Source organism: Aegilops tauschii, chromosome 2, assembly GCF_002575655.3.
Source record: "Aegilops tauschii subsp. strangulata cultivar AL8/78 chromosome 2, Aet v6.0, whole genome shotgun sequence".
Lineage (NCBI taxonomy): Eukaryota > Viridiplantae > Streptophyta > Magnoliopsida > Poales > Poaceae > Aegilops > Aegilops tauschii.
The window spans coordinates 304,928,323-304,950,787 of record NC_053036.3 but is presented as its reverse complement, the minus strand read 5'-3'; the positions used below and the strand labels follow the sequence as shown (position 1 = coordinate 304,950,787).

Below are 22,465 nucleotides of genomic sequence, written 5' to 3'. Positions count from 1 at the left end.
CAAGCAAATCCATCAGCCTGCTCAGGGCCTCCAAACCATCCCTCTCACATGGCCGTTCGCAGTCTGGGGGCTAGACATCTTAGGCCCGTTCCCACGGGCGCCAGGGGGCTATCGCTATCTCTACGTCGCCATCGACAAGTTCACCAAGTGGGCGGAAGTGGAAGCCGTTCGTACCATCCCGGCCGGCTCTGCCGTCAAGTTCATCAAGGGCCTCGTGAGCCGCTTCGGGGTCCCCAACCGCATCATCACAGATAACGGCTCGCAGTTTACTAGTAACCTCTTCAAAACCTACTGTGCTAACCTTGGAACGCAGATCTACTATGCTTCGGTGGCCCACCCCAGGAGCAATGGTCAGGCTGAGCGCGCCAACGCAGAGGTCCTGAGGGGCCTCAAGACCAGGACCTTCAAGAAGAAGCTGGAGGCCTGCGGCACGGGCTGGCACGACCAGCTCCAGTCCGTGCTGTGGTCCATCCGCACCACCGCTACCAAGCCAACGGGCGAGACTCCGTTCTTCCTCGTCTACGGAGCCGAAGCAGTCCTCCCTCACGAGGTCAAGCATCGCTCCGCGCGGGTCCTGGCGTTCGATGAAATGCAGCAGGACGCCATGCGGGGGATGGATCTCGTGCTGGGGGAGGAACGTCGTCGCGAAGCTGCATTAAGGGCGGCAAGGTACCAGCAAGCGTTGCGGCGTTACCACTGCCGCAACATTCGCTCCAGGACGCTAGAGACGGGTGACCTAGTCCTGAGGCGGGTCCTCTCCAGGGAAGGGTTGCACAAGCTTTCACCCATGTGGGAGGGCCCGTTCAGGGTCGTCCACATCTCCAGGCCTGGCGTCGTGCGCCTGGAGACGCAAGAAGGGACACCTATCCAAAACTCTTGGAACATCCAGCACCTCCGGAAGTTCTACCCATGAAGCAAGGCCCAGAGCCTATGAAGCAAGGCCCAAAGCCTGTGAAGAAAGGCCCAGAGCCTGTGAAGAAGGCCCGGTGCCTGTGAAGAATCGCCGCCCGTGACACTCTCACATAATAATGAGTTGGGGCTGTACACGCCCCGGAGTCTCAGGAGCGCCGGCCTCAGGCCCTGGGGCTCCCGCCCATGCCTAGTGGCAGCACTTAGCTCCGCGCTGGTGAGAAGACTTGAAGACTAGATTAGGTGCCGGACGCGGCTTTTCATTTGCTTTCCGTAGTTGGCTCGCTTTTCCTTAATCGAAGTTGCTCTTGGTGTTCATTGCTGATTTGATTCCCTAGCCTTTTACCGCATTTTCCGGCTCTGGTTTGCTCGTGTTCTCTCTCTCGCATACCTCGCGAGGGGGCTAGGCAGGTGCCCTCGCGAGCATTTTTCTTCTCTCTGCCTTCTCGCGAGCCACCCTCGTTCGAGCCTGAAAGCTGGCGCATCTCTACTAATTCGTGCCCCACGGGTACCGCGATACAAAGCGCCAAGTCGAGGCTTGGGTGGACGGCAAATCCTCTAGCGCACCGCCTAACGAATTTTTTGCAGTTTCTGAGCAAACGCAGACACCTCGTGAGGGAAAGGGCGTCCCAAACGCACCAGGTTAAGTTATCTTTGCGCAAAATAACAACACGGCATGGGAATAACACGCACAGTGCAATAACCAAAGAACCACAGTTCGATACACGCCCCTCTGGGCCCATACTGGTTTCGTTTTCTGATGCAGGGAAAAAGAGCTAAACAAAGCGGCGTTGCAGCAATCCGCGAAGGCAAGCCCTTAGCGACGCCCCGAGCCTAACCAGACCCCTCCTCGCGCTTCACGGAGGCGCGGCGACGAGATGACCCGCTGCCTCCTTCGAAGCGGGCGCGGTGGTGCGGCGGCTGGTCGTAGCCACCGCTACTGGAGCTGTCGCCAGAGGAAGAGCCGTCGTAGCTGGAAGAGACGCGGTCGCCGCCGAGGGCAGGCTCGCCCTCATCCTCGTCGCGACCGTCACCAAGGCCGAGCACCTCCTCACCGTCGTTCGTCTCAGGGCAGCACCCGACGCGGTGACCATCTTCCCCAAACACCCTCACATAGAGGGTCGATCCACCGTCATACTTGAAGTGGAGCGTGCACCGCCTGCCCAGGCCGCGCGCGGGGGACGAACGTCTGCCAGCCGCGGGCCAGGGCTATGTTGCCCGCGGCGGAAGTCTCGACCGCGACCCAAGAGGCCTTGCTGCAGCAACCATCCGCCTGCAACCAGAGCCCACCTGGACCAGGGGCCGGCAGTTCATCGACAAAGAAGCGCGGAAGCTGGAGCCAGTTGCCGGCCGAGTTCTCCGACCAGACGACGAACTCCGGCGACACCTCCACTGAATGGAAGCGCGGGCGGGGAGGCCGCGCCACCATTGCGCGCCTCCCCTCGTCAGCTGGACCGCCATGGTTGGGACGATCCCCTCCGCGTGCCGCGGCGCCGCCTCGACGGTGGGCCACGGCGGGGGTCGCGGCGTGCTTGCGCGGACGGCCGCGACCGTGCTTGGGCGCCGGGGAACCGGGGCCCTCGCGAGGGGCCTTCCCCTTCTCGGCGGCAGAGAACTTCCTTTGTGGCGCCATCGGTGCCACTGCAAGCAATGGAGCAAGGAAGAAGCAAGCAAGCGAGGAAGAGATGGGCGACGGGGCTCCGCCCCCCTCCCCATTTATAGCAAGAGAAGGCCAACTGGCGTCTCCCACGATCGCAGGTAACGATGGTTTTCCTTGCATGTCGCAGGGACTTGTCAAGTCGTGCAGTTGCCGAGGTAGCGTGGGGAAGCGGAGACGCCCACGTCCAATCAACCGCCACGCGTCAACCGAGGCCGCGGGCTTTTGGGGCCCGCGGCACTCCGAACTTGACCCTTGGCTTCGCCGCGAAGCCAAGCCCGAGCGCGCCATGGGCCCGGGGGCTACTGTCGGCGTTCTGGGAACGGGGGTTCCCAGACTTGCCTGCCTGCGGCCCACAGCGTGGCTAAGCCAGCAGGCCGTACGGCCCATCTTCATCAACAAGGCATCCAAGAACCTCGCGAGGGTCCGAGCCTCGTGAGGCGGACGACGCAAGACCTCCTCTGGAGTGGCCTAGCCAGGCAGGCTCACGAGGAGCGGAGATATCAAGGCAGGGCAAACCTCACGAGGCTCTCGTGACGTGAGCCATGACGAACGACACCAGGCGGGCGCCAGCGCGCGCAGCATCCTTATTTCCTCTTTGGTGCTAAGGAGGCCAGCGCAGGCGAAGAGTACCGAGGCATCATGCAAAGGTTGCTATATTGGTGCAACGAGACCAAGACCAGGAGGACGGCAAGACGGAGGTCATCATGGAGCCCAAGGCAGCGTCACCACCAGAGCTTTCGCAGGCGAAGACCGCTTTTGTCAGGATAGCTTGTACTAGCTGTCCCCCTTCAAATTTGCCCGCCGTTGTTGGCTCCCTTCCCGCTCGATATTTGGGAAGAGGACCAGGGCCTATATAAGTAGAGCTAGCCACCATAGTAGAGGATCTCTTCTCATCTTAGCTTGATCCAACCCGATCAAGAGCCTACCCTAGCCACAAGAACACCTCAACCTCGGGAGGCTGTTCTTCCCTTGTACTGTTCATCATCAGCCCAAGAGGCAATCCACCACCACCACACTGGAGTAGGGTATTACACCACAACGGTGGCCCGAACCAGTATAAACCTCGTGTCTTTCTGTGTTGAGAGTTCGTCGAGTTCGTCCGCGAGATCTTAGCGAGCTAGAGCGTAGATCGGTAGGAGGGAAAGACTTCGTGCACCCCAGTGTTTGAACCTTAAGGGTTTGCCGGAACCCCACATCCGACAATCTTTCAACTTAGCTTTCTCTAGGAACGCATTAAAATTCAACGGAACAACAGCACGGGCCATCTATCTACAACAACATAGACATGCAAAATACTATTAGGTACTATGTTCATGATAAATTAAAGTTCATTTAATCATATTACTAAAGGACTCCCACTTAGATAGACATCCCTCTAATCATCTAAGTGATCACGTGATCCATATCAACTAAACCATGTCCGATCATCACGTGAGATGGAGTAGTTTTCAATGGTGAACATCACTATGTTGATCATATCTACTATATGATTCACGCTCGACCTTTCGGTCTCAGTGTTCCGAGGCCATATCTGCATATGCTAGGCTCGTCAAGTTTAACCCGAGTATTCTGCGTGTGCAAAACTGGCTTGCACCCGTTGTATGTGAACGTAGAGCTTATCACACCCGATCATCACATGGTGTCTCGGCACGACGAACTTTCGCAACGGTGCATACTCAAGGAGAACACTTGTACCTTGAAATTTAGTGAGAGATCATCTTATAATGCTACGGTCGAACTAAGAAAAATAAGATGCATAAAGGATAAACATCACATGCAATCAATATAAGTGATATGATATGGCCATCATCATCTTGTGCCTTTGATCTCCATCTCCAAAGCACCGTCATGATCACCATCGTCACCGGCGCGACACCTTGATCTCCATCGTAGCATCGTTTTCATCTCGCCAACTATTGCTTCTACGACTATCGCTACCACTTAGTGATAAAGTAAAGCAATTACATGGTGATTGCATTTCATACAATAAAGAGACAACCATATGGCTCCTGCCAGTTGTCGATAACTCCGTTACAAACATGATCATCTCATACAATAAAATTTGGCATCATGTCTTGACCATATCACATCACAACATGCCCTCCAAAAACAAGTTAGACGTCTTGTACTTTGTTGTTGCAAGTTTTACGTGGCTGCTACGGGCTAAGCAAGAACCGTTCTTACCTACGCATCAAAACCACAATGATTTTTCATCAAGTATGTGATGTTTTAACCTTCAACAAGGACCGGGCATAGCCACACTCGATTCAACTAAAGTTGGAGAAACTGACACCCGCCAGCCACCTGTGTGCGAAGCACGTCGGTAGAACCAGTCTCGCGTAAGCGTGCGCGTAATGTCGGTCCGGGCCGCTTCATCCAACAATACCGCCGAATCAAAGTATGACATGCTGGTAAGCAGTATGACTATTATCGCCCACAACTCACTTGTGTTCTACTCGTGCATATAACATCTACGCATAAACCTGGCTCGGATGCCACTGTTGGGGAACGTAGTAATTTCAAAAAAAATCCTACGCACACGCAAGATCATGGTGATGCATAGCAATGAGAGGGGAGAGTGTTGTCTACGTACCCTCGTAGACCGTAAGCAGAAGCGTTATGACAACGCAGTTAGTCGTACGTCTTCACGATCGACCGATCCTAGCACCGAAAGTACAGCACCTCCGCGATCTGCACACGTTCGGCTCGGTGACGTCCCACGAACTCACGATCCAGCAGAGTGTCGAGGAAGAGCTTTGTCAGCACGATGGCGTGATGACGGTGATGATGAAGCCACCGGCGCAGGGCTTCTCCTAAGCACTACGACGATATGACCGAGGTGGATAATGGTGGAGGGGGGCACCGCACACGGCTAAGGGATCAATGATCAACTTGTGTGTTCTAGGGTGCCCCCTGCCCCCGTATTAAAGGAGCAAGGGGGAGGCCGGCCGGCCCTTGGGGCGCGCCAAGGAGGGGGAGGAGTCCTCCTCCTAGTAGGAGTAGGACTCCCCCTTTCCTAGTCCAACTAGGAGGAGGAAGGGGGAAGGAAGGAGAGGGAGAGGAGAAGGAAAGGGGGGGCACGCCCCCTCCCTAGTCCAATTCAGACTCCCTATAGGGAGGGGGCGCGGCTGCCCCTTGCGGGCTGCCTCCCCTCTTCCCTATGGCCCATGTAGGCCCAATAGTCCCCCCGGGGTTTCCGATAACCCCCCGGCACTCCGATAATTATCCGGTGACCCCCGGAACTCATCCGGTGTCCGAATATAGTCATCCAATATATCAATCTTTATGTCCCGGCCATTTCGAGACTCCTCGTCATGTCCGTGATCACATCCGGGACTCCGAACTATCTTCGGTACATCAAAACACATAAACTCATACTACCGGTCGTCACCGAACGATAAGCGTGTGGACCCTACGGGTTCGAAAACTATGTAGACATGACCGAGACATGTCTCCGGTCAATAACCAATAGCGGAACCTGGATGTTCATATTGGCTCCCACATATTCTACAAAGATCTTTATCGGTCAAACCACATAACAACATACGTTGTTCCCTTTGTCATCGGTATGTTACTTGCCCGAGATTCGATCGTCGGTATCTCAATACCTAGTTCAATCTCGTTACCGGCAAGTCTCTTTACTCGTTCCGTAATGCATCATCCCGCAACTAACTCATTAGTCACATTGCTTGCAAAGGCTTATAGTGATGTGCATTACCGAGAGGGCCCAGAGATACCTCTCCGACAATCGGAGTGACAAATCCTAATCTTGATCTATGCCAACTCAACAAGTACCATCGGAGACACTGGTAGAGCACCTTTATAATCACCCAGTTACATTGTGACGTTTGGTAGCACACAAAGTGTTCCTCCGGTATTCGGGAGTTGCATAATCTCATAGTCATAGGAACATGTATAAGTCATGAAGAAAGCAATAGCAATATACTAAATGATCAAGTACTAAGCTAACGGAATGGGTCAAGTCAATCACATCATTCTCTATGATGTGATCCCGTTAATCAAATGACAACTCATGTCTATGGCTAGGAAACTTAACCATCTTTGATTCAACGAGCTAGTCAAGTAGAGGAATGCTAGTGACACTTTGTTTGACACATGTACTAAGTTTCCGGTTAATACAATTCTAGCATGAATAATAAACATTTATCATGATATAAGGAAATATAAATAACAACTTTATTATTGCCTCTAGGGCATATTTCCTTCAGTTATTATACATCTCGGCCACGAATCAAGTGGTGAGCGCGGTACTCGTGGTAGAACGAGAGGCGGGGGGTCACAAGTTTTGGGTGCAGAAGCCATTTCACTATGTATCAGAAGTACTTCCCGTGCAAATCTCGGTATCCACACTATCAGAAGATAACCTATACAATTTTCATGGCATCCCGAAAACTCCAACACTACTTTCAAGAGTGTTCGGTAATAGTGGCATCTGAGGTACCCTTGAATGACATTATTAACAACAGGGACGCCACTGGCTGCATCGCCAAATGGGACACAGAGCTCCTTCCCTTTGAAATTGTATACAAATCGCGCCGAGCCATTAAATCTCAGGTGTTGGCTGATTTCCTGGCCGAATGGACAGAAGCTGAGCTCCCCCGGGAATATAGTACATATTCACATTGGACAATGTACTCCGATGACTCCAAGATGTTAGCCGGACTGGGGGCTGGGGTGATCCTTACATCTCCCATAGGTGACAATATCCAGTATGTCCTACAGATTATGTACACAGATTCTAACAACGTAGCCGAATACGAGGCCCTGTTGCATGGTCTTCGGATGGCAACGTCAATGGGCATACAACGGCTCGAGGTGTGGGGAGACTCTAACCTCGCCATCTCCCAAGTCAACAACGAATTTGATGCCAAGGACCCAAAAGTGGCGGCATGTAGGAATGTAATCCTTAATATATCAGCCCGGTTTGAAGGGCTAGAATTCCACCATGTCTCTAGAGACAACAACCAAGCCGTGGACGTCCTCGCTCTCATGGGTGCTAAGCGTGACCCAGTCCCTAAGAACACCTTCTTGGAACGGCTCTTCAAGCCATCCGTGGTGTGCCAAGATGGGGACAATAGCGCGGTAGCCAATGGACCCGAACAGATCATCCCACCGGAAATCGACCCAGACGACGATATCATCGACGGCTCGGTGCTCGAAGAAACACCTTCGGCTCATGAAGTCATGGTCGTATTCACACCATAGACCAAGCCCTTCCTTGCCTATCTTCTACGAGAGGAGCTCCCCGATGATCAGACCGAGTCACGGCGTATAGTCCGGTGTTCTAAAGCCTACAAGGTTCACGAGGATGAGCTGTATAAGAAAAGCACTACCGGAGTCCTCCAGAGATGCATATCTGAAGAAGAGGGGCTGCAACTTTTGGCTGGGATACACGCCGACATGGGCGGCCACCACGCGACAGCTCGGGCTTTGGTCAGCAAGCCCTTCCGAGCCAGGGTTTTCTGGCCCACCGCTCGCGCGGACGCACATACTTTAGTCCAACACCATATTGGATGCCAGCCTTTTGCAAATCAAAGCCATATGGCCCCCACGGCTCTCCGGACTATACCAATCACCTGGCCCTTTGTGGTCTTGGGGCTCGACACGGTTGGGCCACTTAAAGGGGGATCCAAGAAAAAGAAATACTTAGTGGTTATGGTCGACAAATTCACTAAATGGATCGAGGCAAAACCCGTAACTTCAGCCGAATCCGGACCAGTTGTCGACTTTATATCTGATGTGGTGCACCACTATGGTGTTCCCCATAGCATAATCACGGACAATCTATCTATCTATCTATACCTATACTAATTACATACTCCCTAAAAATTCCTACGGTAATTAGAATTTATGAGCCGTTAATCTGGTGGGTCCAGATTATTACGGTGTAGATTCAATTAAAAATTTGCTTTCGTTGTGAGAAAAAACGCTCCAACGCACACAATTCATTTGTAAAACACGATTAGCAATCTTTATCTCTTTCATTCACGAAAAAAACGCTCCAAAGCAGTCCACCTAAAACCCAATTAGCAATCTTCATCTGCTTATTCACGACAAAGAAACTCTACTCCCCCGCAAAAAAACAACTCTACTCTACCTACTCATACTGTCACACGTCTCCTTCCATATCTATACCTATACTAATTATATACTCCCTAAAAATTCCTACGTTAATTAGAATTTATGAGCCGTTAGTCTGGTGGGTCCAAATTATTACGTTGTAGATTCGATTAAAATTTTGCTTTCGTTGTGAGAAAAAATGCTCCAAAGCACACGATTCATTTGTACAAATGAATCCATCTAAAACACGATTAGCAATCTTTATCTCTTTCATTCACGAAAAAAAGCTCCAAAGCAGTCCACCTAAAACACAATTAGCAATCTTCATCTCTTTATTTATGGTCGATAAATTCACTAAATGGATCGAGGCAAAACCCGTAACTTCAGCCGAATCCGGACTAGTTGTCGACTTTATATCTGATGTGGTGCACCGCTATGGTGTTCCCCATAGCATAATCACGGACAATCTATCTATCTATCTATACCTATACTAATTACATACTCCCTAAAAATTCCTACGGTAATTAGAATTTATGAGCCGTTAATCTGGTGGGTCTAGATTGTTACGGTGTAGATTCAATTAAAAATTTGCTTTCGTTGTGAGAAAAGACGTTCCAAAGCACACAATTCATTTGTACAAATGAATCCATCTAAAACACGATTAGCAATCTTTATCTGAAAAAAAGCTCCAAAGCAGTCCACCTAAAACCCAATTAGCAATCTTCATCTCTTTATTCACGACAAAGAAACTCTACTCCCCCGCAAAAAAACAACTCTACTCTACCTACTCATACTGTCACACGTCTCCTTCCATATCTATACCTATACTAATTATATACTCCCTAAAAATTCCTACGTTAATTAGAATTTATGAGCCGTTAGTCTGTTGGGTCCAGATTATTACGTTGTAGATTCGATTAAAATTTTGCTTTCGTTGTGAGAAAAAAATGCTCCAAAGCACACGATTCATTTGTACAAATGAATCCATCTAAAATATGATTAGCAATTTTCATCTCTTTCATTCAGAAAAAAAGCTCCAAAGCAGTCCACCTAAAACACAATTAGCAATCTTCATCTCTTTATTCACGACAACGAAACTTTACTCCCCTGCAAAAAAAACTCTACTCTACCTACTCATAATGTCACACGTCTTTTTCCATATAAAAATACAAGGAAAAAAACATGGTGCCTTTTCTTTAGCCCCGAGCAGCCGCGCCGCCAGAGGTCGCGAACCTGCCGCCACCTCGACTCCTCCGTGTCTGGTGCGCCGCTGGAGCACCCGTCGCGTGCCGGCGAGCTCACCAGCGAGCAGCAGCCGTCCTCCTGTCTTGCCTTTTTGCCGTCCTTCCCTGCTCCTCTCTCACCTCTCTCTGCCTCACCTCCACAGGGACATCAGGACGCCGCCGGCGCGCGGAACGAAGCCGCCCCAATTGGATCCACGCCCTCCACCATCGCCCGCTCTCCTACCGTCTATCCTCACCTCGAATCGGTCACGCTGATAGCCGTCGATGCCAGATCCTAGCTTGGCCACCCGCTGAAAGATCCAGCACCCTATGCCTTGCGACCTCGCGCCTCTCACCGTCGAGGGCGGTAGGAACGATGGAGTCGTGCATGTGCCGGCTCCTATGTGGTGCGTGCAGAGCCACCGGCTTGAGAAACGGCTGCAGGCCTGGAGCGCGCCCTGCCTCGAGCAGCATGCATGCATGGCTGGCGGCCGAGACATCAGAGGAGCTTCAGCAGGTGGCGGTGATCCAAAATTACTCCTTCCAGTACAACGTTAGCCAATGCGAAGGGTCCCTTTATTTCCCCTGCCTAGCTCCAATCTTGATCCTTTCATGTTTGATGTAATGTGTACAGAGAAACGAGTCTGCCGAGCCAAATTTGCTGAACCAGGCTGCCAAGTTTGAGGTAAAAAACTCAGCAGGGAAGTATCTATCCTGAATTTTCTGCACTACATAAATTTACCCATAGAATATATCTCTAATAGTACCCTGTCCAAAATGTTAGTGCTATTTCTGCAATTTAGCAAGCCAAATTTTTCCCAAGTGCATTCCATAATATATCTCTAATAGTATCTCTCCATTGCTATTTCCGAGATCTTCCATCAATTTCTATTACAATAGAAAAATGGTCCCTGTCACATATATAGTATGCACTGGGCAATCATGATTCATGGGCAGCTTATATATACAATGGTTGATAACAATTACTTCAGGGTATCCATTCTACTATTTTTTACATACTCAACAAATTTGTGACGTCTGATCTGGTAGAGAAAACAATTCGAGATATTATGTTCTTACCTACATAATTCCGTATTGATGACTTAGCATTCAGCATGATTTAGTTTCTAGCTTGTATACATTAGTATTATTATGAGCTACCTAGAAAGTTTTCGGGCTTTTAGTTTCAGTTATGCTCATGGAGTGCACACGATTCACAGAATATAAAACTGCACCAAGCATTAATTTTACACGCGTGAAGCTTTTTACAATTAATTTCTACTATGGAAAAATCATTCATCAGCTAGCTGAATGAACATACACTGTATGACAATGCGAATAAGCACACTAAATATTACGAGTCATAGTACTTCCAAGCTATTTTTACAAATGCATTTCACTGGACTATGTTCTGATTACCTTTTTCTTAAGCTTCAGAAGGTTATTTTGGATTGAAATGACAATTTGCAACTTTTCACCTTTTTAATAGTACTGAGGACCACATTTAGAAAATTCAAGGGTGGTGAGTTCAATCAGGTGAAAAATTGTAGGTCGAACATGAAAGGATGCACATTCGTTTTTGAAGATTGAAAATAACGTTTCATGAAGCAAACTTGAGGTATCAATCAAGTCTCACTTTTTTTATTTGTATAATTGGTTGACATATGAGATGCCTCAGGACGTGTGACAGTGATACTCATGATTTCTTGTTGTGCAAAAAAATATAGTATACATCAAGAGTTGTATAAATCTGCAAAGGGTGACATACCTGCAGTACAAGAAATTATAAGAAGTAAATAGCATCGAAACGATCTTTGCTTTTTTGGATGGAAATAGGTGAGATCTATTAAGCAATAATAGGGTTAGGAATGATGGTTGCTGATAACTATACATTTTTATGAATAGTCATCTACCTGGATGTCATCCTTCAAACACGAATAATTGAATTCTTATAGTACATAAATGATATTGTTTAGTTCTCCTTTCTAGAGTCTCTTTTGCGTCATGGTATATCCGTTATCGAGAATGATGCTCGGAAAATTCTTCTTTCCATGCCAAATAACATTTTGTTTTGACTCGATAACACCATGTAACATGGTGGATGTCGTAACACACAACAGTTAAACTGTAGCGACATAGAGATAGGAATGGGAAAATCATCTTAGCTATAGTGTATGGACAAAAGAGCATTGATTAATGATGCTAAGAGCTAGCTCTTGCCGCATTATCATATATCTCTATAACTTTCAAGGACCAGTAATTGTACGATTGTATCATGTGATTGGTACTACAAAATTGACAATCTCTGTGTATTAATATCTTAATTTCAAGATGAATTGGAGAAGGGAATCTGCTCTACGTTTTCTAATCTGTCACAGTCAATGTGTATTTCTGGTATTGATGTACAGTTATTAAGAAAGTTTTCTTTTACAGATATTCTGCTAATGATAGGAAGCGTGGTTGAAAACTGCTCTGGCTGGAGTTGTATGCTTTGTGACTGAAGACTAGAGACTGGTGTCACGGTGACTTGCACGCACTCCTGATGGTCCTACCACCCACCTTTTGCTTTCTTGAATTTTCTTATTTTCATATTAACACTGCTATTGGGGTCAATCTCTGTTGTTTACTGCTCTAATCAAGCTATTGCTAGGATTCCATGTTTCCTACATTGTATTATACTGATCATTAGTAATTCAACCTACATTGTATTATACTGGCCATTAGTTGAATGTTGATTCTCTGATAATCTTAATACATCCATGGCTGTTCAGGAAATAGGGAAAATGTATAAACTGGTGAAATATCACACAGTAACCTCCTCTTAGATCTGAGCTAAGATTATATGGGTTCTACCGTGCATGTTGATACACAGTGCATCGGGTTAATGTGCCTCAGGCGTAAGGACTCATGACATATTAACGAATTACACATGTTTGAGTTAAAAAGTGTACGTTTGTTTTTTTCTATTACGAAACATTTGATGATGTTTTGTTTTGATCTTAATCAAAATGCTACAGAAATGCAAGTCAAGGTTTAGTTACTATAATTTTACTTACTATTATTTCCACTCTGTTCTCTACAAAGAAAAATAAATTACGGATAAATTGCAGTGATAAGCTATCAAAAAGAGACATACATTTACTTATATTGTTCAATATTCAATTGATTGATTTTTTTTTAGTTACGAAAGTGCGATGTTTCAAAAATGAAAAACGAACTCTTGGTTTAGTAATTAACTAGGAAATATGCCCGTGCGTTGCAACGGGAAAAGTTTAGCATACACATCTATCTCAATAATACACAAAATCAAATGAGTGACAACAAACTCATAAGAGTGATTACATATGATAATAAAAATGTTGTGTACTTTGTGGACCGTCCATACAAATATGCTTTTATTGTGTGTATGTTAATATCGCATAGATGTACCAACTTCTTCTTCAGTTGCGACATATGCAGGGTTCATCATCGCAATTGATTCTTTGTATGGTGGTGTAGCTCTTCAATTCACGGTTAACTGCAATTTGCGCTATTCTAGCTTTCTTTTGCTCTGGCTGCATATTTGCGTATTTCTGCCTTTCTCTTGCACATTTTTTGTTTTTTGTGCCAGCTCCATATTTGCATATTTCTTCCTCCCTTGGGTGCAATTTTTTTCAACTGAGTTGAATCTTTATTTGTTTTGTTTCGCTGATAGGCCTGACGTCGCTTTTTCAGCTTCTCCTGTTTTTCTTCATTGGTCATTCGTGCATACCGCTCTCTATCTCTTTTATTTCTTTGTGTTCTTTGGCATCCAGGACTGGAGATAGCGACCCAAATTGCTTGGCAGCATGAGAGTTTTCTATATTGTATGAATCTGTTAAATTTATTTAAAAAAATAAGGAATTGATTAGATTTTGCATTAAATAGAACATATGTAGCTACTTCTAAGATACTTTAATTACATTTTACCTAAGAATAAGAATATATGCGTTGTTTCTACTTTAATGTTGTACTTCAGATCACACAGATTCTTTTATAAGTTGTTTAGCCATTTTGCCTTGCAGGTTTAAATTGATATTAGCCAACTTAGATATTCTCTATTTGTTCTCTTTGGACCATTATTACTAAAGCAAGTTAATATTATAATACATAGAATCCATAAGTTTTCTTTTGTTTGTCAGTAAGTTAGATGCTTTACATTACTGGTTTAGACCAAGATAGTGCTCCCATTATAATCATTAATAGAGTAAGTTACTTTTGTTTAAATATTTTTTTATGTCTGGTATCCCAAAACAAAGTTTGAAATAAGCATGAATGACTCAAGCAATGTCGACGGATGTGTTGATAGAGTGTCAGGTTTTTCCTTGATGGAATTTAGGAGATAAAAAAATGATATTGAAGTAAGGACATTGGTACACACAACATTTTTTCGCCCTACCTCAGTACGGTGTTGAAGATCGGATGATAGATGCATAGTGACAAAGCAGATCACATCATCAAATTAACCATCCTAATGAGTTACCGAAATCAGACAATAAAAATGTCCTATGCGCAACACTTTAGTTGAAGTAAATTTACCTAGATGAAATTGTTCCTCCATACCACCTCCAGCGCGTCCACCTTCAGAAACGTTAAGCATGGCGTCTTCTTTCTGGTCTAGAACAACAACTTCATCGAGATCAGACTCTATGACCATGACTTCTAAATGTATGTGTTTTGTAGCTGGTGACTTATTATGCAGTCGCATATTGACATTTGTGTGCTAACCGGTGTATATATATTAGTCCAAGATTGTTTATTATGAAAGACTCTAATACGAGTACGTGGAGAACACACAAACAATACCAAATCCAATCCAGCTTTGATTCAAATCGGCCAACACCAAACAAAAACATTTTTTTGTTGATACTTTCAAACCGATAAGTGCGGTACGTGCCACGTTCTTTTCTTGAGATTTGCCAAATCTGACACATGCAATTATTTTCTTAGGACTTTCCATACATGGCATGTGATTTCTGAGACTTACCAATTCAGACACATGCAACAACATATAGGGCTTCGATGTGTGCAGCATGAGCCGGTTTAATCCGGTCATTCTCTCCTTAACTAGTTAGGAAGTGCGGCTTGCCGCACCCGGCAGCACCGCTGCCAGGTAGTTGTATCCAATCCGATTATACAACATTGAAGCATTTCAAGTATAGAAAAAATGTAAATTACGAAAAAGGTCATGTTGAGATGGTATTCATTCAGGGAAGAGCTGTCATGATATGCAAGCAATAGACATTGCAAAAACCGATCACTCGAGAGCAAGGGCCTATGCACCCGTTCACAATACATAAATGGTAGTAGATTAAGGCTTCATGTCATGATAGCCTGTAGTGCGGCAAGGAGATTCATACCAATAATCGAACACCAACAAAAAACATGGAAGGACATTGCCCAAACCCAACATTTAATTCCCTCATTTCAAAGCTTAAATAAAAGATTGCACAAATAGTTCATAGTTGTATAGATCCAGCTGAATAAATCGTTTATTCCAACATTCACTGAACAAACAAAATAAAAAGGGCATAGGAGTGATAGTACATAGAGGCATCATCGACATTTGAGGCAGAGACAAGAGGCCACAACTCCTTCAACACGGCCATGTACGGTATCTTTCCTTTGAGCAATGTCATCTCTATCTACGCATCCTGGATGTTGGGGATGAGAAAGCAATTAGATGTGAACATTCAAAGGCATGTCTACATGTGACACTTTAGTACGCAACACCAGATAAATATAGCACTCCTGAGCTCATTGATCATATTTATCCAACAATATACAAGCGAGCTAACACTGAGTTATTATGCTATATTTTGATGCTTTATGTCCAGGCTAGGCCAGTGTGCTCTATATCCTGAAAGAAAATATCTATTTGTTTTTTGGATCGCATCATGCTCAACATACAGTAATGCATTGATAAGGGTGATTAATTCTGGAAAATAAAGAACGAAAAATCATAGCATGTGTTGAAGAAATTGAGCATATCTATTTTTTAAATCTTGAGCAGGATACAAACTTTTGGTAAAGTGAACTATATATGTTGCAAAGAGAGTGGTGATGACAAACAGGGTATTTGCAATTTTGAAGGAGAATATATATAGCGACAACACATCACCGAGATTTACATTCAGCAAGCCAGAAGGACTAACACAAAATAATCACAAGATGACATTTTTATGCAAGGCTAGCAAGGCATCTGCTGACTAACATTTACCAAGCAGAAAGGATACTACAAAACGATTTTAGAAATTGGCTCACATGTGATCCATGCATTTAGTCTTTACCTGTGGAAGCCCCTTGACTATTAAATCATCACCATCCATCAGGTTGACAGTGCCTGCAAGCTGGGCCTAGAGAAATTTTGAGTGGCATGGAAATAAATCCCAAGTTAAGGTCTATCAGTAATATAGATACTTAGGTAAGTAAAACTGTAGAAGCGTGATAGTAAATGCAGAATGTTGAGATAAACCCAGAAGCATAAAAGTGCAATTTGATACATGATTTAAACATAGCAGTGCGCAGCGAAACATATAGACAAACCATTAAGTTCTAGTAGTAGATCTGGGATAACTGAGAGTGACATGGCACTGAGAAACGAGGGAGGCAGAGCACGACATCAATGCATCCTGAGTGCAAGGAAGAAGTGACCAGCAAGGCGAGAGAAATAGGAGGCGAGGGCAAAGCATACAAACCTGTTTGGCAGGGTAGCGTGGGGTGGCAGGGAGGGCGATAACAGCAGTGGCCGCGGCGGCGGTATCCAGTTGCCGGCAGACAGGGTCCACCGGCGCTGTGGCCGGCGGTGTTTCCCTTTTGGGCTGTCTCGATGCCATGGTCCTCACTGGTCACTGCAGAGCAGTGGCATAAGCGGCGGCCTACACGACCCTTCTAGCGATGGCGACGGGCGAACCGGCAGGGGACACAGCGGCAACCAGCAAACCAAGACGATGGGAGGGGCGGTCAGAGAGAGAGAGAGAGAGAGACGGCACAGTGGTGACCTGCAAGCATATGATTTCTCATTAGTAAATATCATATTGCATTCTGAGTGAAAAACTGAAGAATCAAATAAGGACCAAAGTTGACCTTTTCAAAGTTATATGGATTCCAATGTAGAACGGCCCACACGACCCTCCCGACGATGGCGAGGGACGAGCCATCGGGAGACACAGCGGTGACCAGCATGCCAAGTCAATGGAAGGAGGGGCAGCCAGAGAGAGAGAGATGATAGACAGCGACCTACAAGCATATTATTTATAGTTCGGAGTTAAACAAAAAAATATCATATGCTTATCAAATAGGAAACATGGTGGTCCAAATGCTATCCTAGGAAAGCAAGATCAACTATATGGTACTCCCTCCATCCCAAAATAAGTGTCACTTATTATACAACTTTTTACTAAATCAGCGACACTTATTTTGGGACGGAGGGAGTATTATAAAGTTAAATCTGTCGAAGCTTGTCAAAGTTGAGTAATTCCAAATGCTTTATTGGATATGTTTAGTTCCATCTTATTCTATACAGAAAACATCAGCTATATTGTATTGGAAAACTAAACCCACCAACACTTACAGAGCTATATGAATGTTAATACAAAAACACTTTGACTGATTAGCACAGTGAAATGAAAAGTAACATCATCTCCATATAGGAGATGCCTCATAAATAATAAATACAAAAAGGTAGGGGCTGCATCATAAAATATATGATGCACCTGTCACTGCCAAGAAACAGTACCAAAAGAGTCTCACGGTCCTGGACTCCTGGTCCTGTCAAATCCCAGCAAATACAAAAACATCACACCTCGGTCATGGCCATCAAACATGGAGAATATCTACACCAAATGGGTGGAGACAACATGGTTCTTACTTTAATAAGAATGAATCATTAAAGTTGAACTGTTGCATATGAAGTACTGCAGAAATAAGCACATAATATTGGGGAATTGCCCCTGTTTCTTTGCCACTACATAACAGGAAGGACAAAAGATATTTTGACAATGGCATATTAAAAACCTCTCTAAATTATGGAGGCACAATCAGGCAAGCTGGACCAGTTGTGAAAATAGGAGAGGCAACCTATATGATAAAAGGAGTCAAGAGTTTCTTGGCATACTCTAATATCCAAAGAGCTTATTTATCATCATCACAACAAAAGTTATTTAATCTTTTGAACTAATAGCTTTAGAAATAGTTGGAAGTGTGTTTCTTCTAAGGCGGCCAGCAAATTGGACCCTCACAAAAGAGCTAACATAGCAGAGATGAAAACTAATGAACTGAAGATAACCTTAATCAGGACCTATGAACCTCTCAGAGGTCATGGAGGCAAACTATCATGTACAGATCATCACCAACGTTCGTCTTGAATATAAGTAGGACATTCATACCAACCTCAAGGCCTATTTTCAGAAGAAATTTCTTGCCTCCATGCTTGTTCGTCATACTCAGTCCTAGTAAAGCTCTGCTCGCCAAACCATACTCCCACGAGTCTTCCTTTGGTATTTTCTGGATGACCATAGATTACACACAAAAAAGAGTGAGTGTTATGATCCCAGTTATGAAAATAGCACAAGAACAAAAAAAGGAGAACTGGAAAAATAAATCCATCCCATGAGCGATTTTATATACAAATAGAAGCATAAGAAGTGGTTTTAGAAAATATATCAAGTTGTAAACATAAATAAAACTACTTTGAATAAATATAGTAGACGCCAATGCAAGCGTTGCACAGTTTGAATCTGATTAGGTGGCAACACAGTGATGCCAATCATTATATCGGATTGTGAGCCAAAGAAAGAAGGGAAGTAAGTTGTGATGGTTAAAGATACCTAAACTTCTTTCCTCTGTATCCACATGCAGTGCAGTAGTAGCCAGCTCCATGTGGCAAAGATTTTTTGCCACATCTATTGCAGGCAACAAACCACCATGACTCCACAGGGACCATATTTTTATGACAACAGTGCATCCGAAACCTTCAAGCTTCACAAGAAGAGGGAAGAATCATTACATAGACCAATTGGGTGCATGCATAAGAACCAGCAAAGCATAGGAGATATGAACTAACCAAAACCGGTATGGTCTCATTGCACAGAGCTCAGCCAGTGTCTTATGCTCAATCTGGTTTGCATGGATGTGCACCTTTGCTGGTTTGTTAGTAGATTCAAGAAGTGCAAGTCGCTCACCAGCTCAAAACGATCCATGAATCTTACAGAATCAAGAGAGATTGTTTAATCTAATGACCGAACTTCAACAAAAAAACACTAACATGTATAAGTGGGATAGTGTATCAAAAAATAGGGTAATACATGTGTTATACCTAATATATGCAAATATATTATGACTCGCATAGCTGGGAACTGGAAGATTTCATTAAGCTAAAACGGTAGCGAAGCCAGTGAATCAGAAATACAATTAGTTCTAAAAATTATATATGATGATCTGCTGATGGTCAAATGCAACAATGTTAGCAATTACTTTGCGGCTGACTGAAATTTATTTAACCTCCCTAAAACATGAACCAGACCTGCTCTGAGGTGCAAGCTTTGTTAGTCGACCAAGTGCGTGTATATTTTATGATTTCCTTATGATGTAGGAAATATGCAGTTTTTAGTACCTCACTCCCAAACAACGCATATCCAGCAGCAGGCAACATCATCTGGAGTTGATTTACTACCTAACTCTCACAGAAAGCACATACATCGTGCTCAAACAAATGTAAAGAGTCGGCAAAGCTTACATCGGCAATGACACCATGAATAACCATGGAAAAATCATCTAAACCTTTAAATTCCCAAGTGTTTTCCTTTCTCTCATCAAGTTAAGCTTCAGTATCTTTGCAGGACATATACTCTAAAGTACGCAAATACAAGGATCACAGTATTAGCTAAAAGATAATGAAAGACCAGCAAATGGAGGCAAGATCCAGAAGGACAAAAGAAGAAAAGGGAAAGTGAAACAGGGCCTTCTGAGGTGAATAATTTATCCTAGAAATATTAGTACGAATTAAAAGGGCACTTATAATTATTTAGTGACCAAGGAATTATATAGGTGAGCATATGTATGGCAAACGTGCAGCGACGAACCATTCAAGGTAATCGCCCAGAGTATAAAATTAAATCAGAATTGTGTGTCTTACCACTGGCTGCAGGGTGCAAAAACCAATATAAAATATAGACCAGCACGGGCTCAATCCTAGAGTTTTGCATTCCTTGCTCAAACCTGAACCATTTACTGCATGTCATTCTGAAAGAGGAAAAGGGATACGGCTGTAAGAGACAAGACAGACAATAAATAGCTACCAGTCTACACTGCCAATTCACAACCTCTCACATATTTGTCACTCCAGTCTACTGGTTAAAAAGCAGTGGCAAGGCTAATACAATAAGCTTTATATAAAAAAGGTTTCTTGACAACTCTCACATTTGTACATACAATAAAAATGTGTCAAACAGTTCAGTTCAGTTATAAGCAAAAGTGCTAGCATATACTGAGTTTAAAAGAAACAAACATGAAGGTGGCAGGAAACATTGTGCTTGACCTCTTATCCTAAAATTTAATGGCCTGAATGAAGCATGAGTACATTAAGATACCCTAGAACCCTAATAAAAAAATGCTGATAGATCTCAAGCAGACACAACTCAATACAACTTCAAACTTGGGGCTTCCCAGGCACCACAATGTATGCACCACCACAACACTAAACTACATATAGGTATGCTCATAGCCATCATGGGGTTGTTAGTTACCTGGCCACTGATCTGCTGGAGATTCCATCCAAGCTACACGGTGGGAGACCTCATCCGGCTCCATGACACTGCTGACCTGCAATCCAAGAAGATAAGAGAGAGAGAGAGAGAGAGAGAGAGAGGCGGTGAAACTGGAGCAGCTGCGCGGCCAGTCCTTCAGTTGTGCATAATGCTTATTGAAACAAAAGAAATATACTTAGTTGGAAGTAAAATTAATTAATGAAATTTCCCGAAAGATGTTGCTCTCACATACATCGGTGAATCCTACATTGCTTAAACTAAAATACATTGTATTCTAGTTCAGTTCGACCACTGATGTGTTCTGCTAAATGAAAACAAACCCAAACTCCTGTTGTGTTTTCCAATCTATCTATCAGAAAATATAACTGCTTGGACAGGAAAATAATCTACAAAAACATCTTATACCCCACATGAAGGAAGCATCAGCTGTCAAGAAGAGGCCTCACAATCAAAGTTCAAAGAAACGCTAGGTGTTAATTATGCGTTTGGCCACCTACTTGCGCTTTTTCTAGCTTAGACGTGATTAGGCGCAATTAAGCGTTTTCTATACAATTGTAGGGATACAGGCAACAAAGAGCAATTTGCCATCAAGCAACACATGATTATGATCTGAGAACACTATCTGCGATGTTGACATTCTGATTTGAATGATTTCCTGTCAGATTTGATTCCTACAACCAACACAGTGCCAGCAGTACATCAGAACAAATCACTACAAGCCTACACACCACACAATAAAAGGTCCAGGGCAAGAACAGATCAGTACAACAACAAAATCGATAGCTAGCAACCAACTGGACAACAGAAGTTACACAGGCAGCAATTAGTAGTTCAGTACTTAGTACTTAGTAGACCAACACCACACATTAGCATCAGCACAAGTGCACAGATAGGAGCAGCAGCTTGCGGGGGCACATGGCAGTAGCAGCAATAACCAGCAGCACCAGAGCAAGCTGCGGCATCGGCAGCAGCAGCAGCAGCAGAGCAACCAACATCAGCAGCAGCGGAACATAGCGAGCAACTCCACCTCGCACCAGAAGGAAGAGAGCTCACCAGGAGGTTGCAGGATCAGATCGAGGGAGGAGGAAGCAGTAGTGCTCGGGGGCGCGAGGTGGATGAGCTCTGAGTCAATCAGCCGGCGATGCAAGGTGCAGGAGATTTGAGCCCGGCAGCTGCGGCGCGAGGAGAAGCTTCAGCTCCGGCAGCCCGCAGCGCCAGGAGATCCACAGGCGCGAGGAGGAGAGCACCCTAACCCTGGCCTCCTCCCATCGACGCGCCAGCCGGTGGCGACGGCGCGCTCTGCCTGGCCGTCTCCTGTCGATGGCACGACGGCGCGTCCCTCGGGAAGAGCAGTGCTAGCTTCCTCTCCTCCCGAGGACGTGAAGCTCGACGGGGAAGCGGCGGCGCGAGCGGCGGAGGGAGGCGCGGGACAGGCATAGGCGACGGCGGCTGAGGGAGGCGCGAGACCAGCGACGGCTGCAGCAGGCGGAGGCATGGCGGCGAGAGGGGCGGGAGGAAGAGAGAGGGGAGTCGGGGTGAGGGGCTGAGTGGGAAAGGAGAGAGGCGGCTAGGGTTTCACCACGGGCGCGATGTCTTTTATACGGCTGCGGGTGAAAAGACGAGAATGCCCTTGGGGGCACGGGAATTACAGGCGGTAGCACGAACTTGAGGGTGCCAGACGCGATCGGACGGCCAGGATCGAGTGCCGGCTCGATCGGACGGCCAGGGTCGGTCAACCCGGAGATCCGACGATCATGACGAGCTCGGAAAGACGATCGGACGGTCCACAATCCAAACGCACGGGGAGG

The 22,465-nt window shown here is 45.4% G+C and overlaps 2 long non-coding RNA genes across 9 annotated transcripts; one reads left to right on the top strand and one right to left on the bottom strand.

Moving 5' to 3' along the window:
• Positions 1-10,105: 10,105 nt before the first annotated feature.
• LOC141041657 (uncharacterized) lies at positions 10,106-12,584 on the top strand. The gene is made up of 4 exons (XR_012202565.1): positions 10,106-10,390; positions 10,508-10,558; positions 11,363-11,491; positions 12,307-12,584. It is a non-coding gene; the product is annotated as an uncharacterized lncRNA (long non-coding RNA).
• Positions 12,585-15,303: 2,719 nt separating this feature from the next.
• On the bottom strand, positions 15,304-22,243 carry LOC109770445 (uncharacterized). Of its 8 annotated transcripts, none has more exons than XR_002234603.4 (12): positions 21,711-22,226; positions 20,637-20,712; positions 20,027-20,133; positions 19,505-19,740; positions 18,956-19,095; positions 18,720-18,870; positions 18,283-18,396; positions 17,607-17,661; positions 16,978-17,130; positions 16,590-16,892; positions 16,182-16,247; positions 15,304-15,545 (listed from the first exon to the last, which is right to left on the bottom strand). It is a non-coding gene; the product is annotated as an uncharacterized lncRNA (long non-coding RNA). The 8 variants fall into 8 exon arrangements; XR_005768059.3 differs by having other exon boundaries at positions 19,628-19,740; XR_002234596.4 differs by lacking the exon at positions 19,505-19,740 and having other exon boundaries at positions 21,711-22,243.
• Positions 22,244-22,465: the final 222 nt, after the last annotated feature.